Source organism: Sparus aurata, chromosome 16 (genome assembly GCF_900880675.1).
Source record: "Sparus aurata chromosome 16, fSpaAur1.1, whole genome shotgun sequence".
In the NCBI taxonomy this organism is placed as follows: domain Eukaryota; kingdom Metazoa; phylum Chordata; class Actinopteri; order Spariformes; family Sparidae; genus Sparus; species Sparus aurata.
The window spans coordinates 26,027,624-26,031,124 of record NC_044202.1 but is presented as its reverse complement, the minus strand read 5'-3'; the positions used below and the strand labels follow the sequence as shown (position 1 = coordinate 26,031,124).

The 3,501-nt window shown below is 44.7% G+C and overlaps 1 long non-coding RNA gene across 1 annotated transcript; it reads left to right on the top strand.

Moving 5' to 3' along the window:
• Nucleotides 1-2,617: 2,617 nt before the first annotated feature.
• On the top strand, nucleotides 2,618-3,297 carry LOC115597309 (uncharacterized). Its single transcript, XR_003987065.1, has 3 exons — nucleotides 2,618-2,890; nucleotides 3,007-3,113; nucleotides 3,241-3,297. It is a non-coding gene; the product is annotated as an uncharacterized LOC115597309 (long non-coding RNA).
• The last annotated feature ends 204 nt before the right edge of the window (nucleotides 3,298-3,501 follow it).

Sequence of the window (3,501 nt, the reverse complement as noted above, 5' to 3'; positions counted from 1 at the left end):
TCAAAATCCCCCATAAAACACAAACACATTATGCTATACCAGGGGTTCTCAACCTTTTGCAAGCTGGGCCCCCCCCAAGCTGGTTCATTGCGGTTGCCCCCCCCTCCCCGGGATGAAAATGTCACAAACTTCACCAGCTTCTCGGTGAATTCTCTGGCATCCTTCTGCAAGTGAAGTTGTTGCGGCGGAGGAAATGATTCAGCCAACCAGCACTCGCTGCAAACTCCTCATCTCTGCTGTTTCTCACTGTGGCGTACATTTGTACAGCAGCCTGTGGACGGAGTGTGCTACTCACACCGTGCTTTGCGGGGTAAGAGGTCTATCCCACACAGACATAGCTACATAAGTTACAACAACACACATCCCATTTACTAAAAGTGCCAGGTCTAGGCTGTCTGCAACATTTATCCTGCATTGTTCAAAAGTCTACTCAATTACGAGTGCTGTTAAGCTAAGTTAAAAGCTACAGATAGTGATAGACACAGACAGAGAGGAGGAGAGGGAGAGGACAGGACAGGACAAGAGCAGTAACTCTCTAACTATAAAACTTTTTTACAGATAGAGAGTTAGAATACATACAGTTTTGTGGCATAGTTGTCAGATGTTTGTTGACAACACAAATATATATTTTTGAGAAATTGTTTTATGTTGGATTATTCTTGAAGGTATTTCCTTTAGGGATTGTTTGGAGCTTTTACCTCTTGTAAAGATATTTAATGGACTGTGGTGGAAGTTAGTCTTGTTGTATACAGGTAGGGTAAGGACTAATACAGTATAATGCAATTATTGTAATTATCATTACTTTTGATAACATTTTAAAAAACATTTGATTTGAACATGCTGGCAGTGCAAGAGTGCAACACTGCGAGAGAGAGAGAGAGAGAGAGAGAGAGAGAGAGAGAGAGAGAGAGAGAGAAAATAGCATAATCTGATATCTCTCATCTGGAAAAAGGCAGTTATCTGATTATGAGAAATCTGATAAACAAACTTAGATGTTTGCCTGATAATTAGTTTATTCATTGCATGTGTACATGTTAATTTGATTTCAATCATTTTGTTTTAAGTCTAGACATGTGCAGGTGGACTCAGCCAGTGCTAAGAAAGGTCTTCTGCCTGCCTGTTGGAGAGATAGAGAGACTAAAGCGTCAAATTGCGGTAAAAGATGCTGTATAAAAGACAGGCTACAACTTTTATTCCTTGTCCCCCCCTGGAATTATTCTCTAAAATTTTACTGTTTATTGTCCCCCCAACTATGAAATGGGATTTTCGCCCCTGCTCTCTTGTGGCGTGCCCGTTTGCTGATAACTCATTCCCACATGTTTATCTCAGGCTCCTCACTAGCCTTCTCCCTCCCTCCACCAGGCAGCCTGGTCCTGTTACTGTCCTCCTCGGACAGACGCTGAAGCTCTGTTTGATTTTTTCGCCAATCTCTCACTCTCTTGGGGTCAACAGAGAAACGTCTAGTGGCTGCTTCTCCCGAGTTTTCCTCTGCATATTTTAAGACAGGCCATTTGCAGCCTGGACACGGAGTGGTGTGTGTCTCCTCTCTGCTCTGACTGCGGGCTGGACTGCTGCGCGAGGCCACTGAGAGACTGACCGCCTGTGAGTGCTTTTGGACGGGGGAGGGACTCACGGCAGCACCCGCTGCTCGTTGAGCACAGTAACTGCAGAGTGATACGTGCTTTCAAGTCAGAGTCTCCAAACACCACAAAAGTCTCCATCAACACCAGTAAAAGTCGCTAGATTTGTCGGTAGTCGCTTTTGACAAAAAAAAGTTGCCAGAAGGATGATTTTTTTTGTGTGTTATAATAGTCCAATCACTTGCATTTCGACTTGGGGGGAATTTTCGTGATTATTTTTTTTTTTTTTCCAGATTTTTTTTTTCCTCCCATCCTGTAGCCTACTAGCGCCCCCCCGGGAGAGTGTCCGCGCCCCCCCAGGGGGGTGGGCCCCACCGGTTGAGAACCACTGTGCTATACTGTCTAAATACCTCATTCTGGTCATCGAACACACATACAGGAGTCAGTACAAGATCATTGGGCGAGTTAAACAACTCAGTGCTTCAGGACAAAAAGTTGCCTTGGGTGGTGATGCCAGGTGTGATAGCCCAGGTAAGCATGGTTATTGCTTGTACATGGGCAGAGTTCTAAACATAAATTACATCAACATTTATTTTGTGTCTATTTCTCAAGTTATTGTCTATTATTAGTTAAAGATAAAACGCCAGTTGTTAATAAGTTCAAATTTGCATGAAATATTTTGCGATAAATGAGATATTAAAATGAATAAATAATTTCTGTTTAAAATGTGTGAATTTAAATTTCATGGGTTCTTCTTAAAAAGAAGTTAAAGTAATTGTTATTACATGTGAGAGTTCATGACCTGTAAGAGTTTTTAGACTTCCGGGTTGACCGGAGCGTGAGTGACGAGGAAGAAGGAGCGGAGAGTTAATGGCGTTGAGCAGCGAGTGGACTGTGTGTGTCGTCAGTGTCGTGTTTTATCACTAACGGACTGTGAGCTGTTGTCGGACGACGTGCTGTGAGTGTGTGAGTTGGACTCTCCATCGCAGTCGAAGTGTTTTATTGGACACGAAGCAAGTTCGGCTAAGCTAGTTAGCAGGAGCTAGGCTAGGCTAGTAGGAGCTAAGCTAGCGGCCCGGCCATTGTCGAGAGGAGGCCTGCGCTGATGGGAGGAGCTTTGCCGGGTCGCCACAGAGAGTGTCGCCGACGGAGGCGCTTCGCTGCCGCCAAGGGACACGGAGGTTTATCGCTGCGAGCATTTTGTTCTCACAGACTAACCTCGCATCACAACGAGGCCGTGACCTCCTATTAGCTCGGAGCCACGTCTGCAAGTCCAGATTTACATGATGCCGATAATGACGCCATCGTGTGTAAGTAACGTTTACTGTTTTCTCCTTCCTTGTTTAATTTAACTGTGACTCGTGTATTTTTTTTGTGTTTTTTTATATATATAACGTTATACCTTTCTTTTTTAATTGTTTTCCAGCTGCCTGTAAGACATTCAGAGACGGTACGCAGGAGCTTCAGGTACAAACAACCAGATCTTGCATCGCAGGCGGAAGCTGTGAGGAGTTCAGCTCGGAGTCAAAAAGGGTAAGATTTATTAGATTAGATCCGTTTTTGGTCAATGTGACTATTATTCAGGTGCATTAAAAGATGTGATGTGTCCATATGCAGTGCATCACGCAGTACTGATTGTCTTTATTGATTGTTTTTACAGCTGCTGGAAGCCAGACCGCGTGCTAGATGAGGATGAGGTGGACCACTGCAAGTGCGCCATCATGGACCTGATGTCTGAGGATGAAGACGGCGGGTGTCTGGATGGAGCCAGGAGCTCACCGAGCTTTGTGCCGCGCTGCAGTCGAGATTAGAGGCGATTCCGAAGTACAGAGCGACGCACCACAGACGTCTGCAAAACGGACCGAATTCATAAAGGAGGCCGGCAGTTACCCACAGTTCCGATGCTTTGTACATAGTTTTT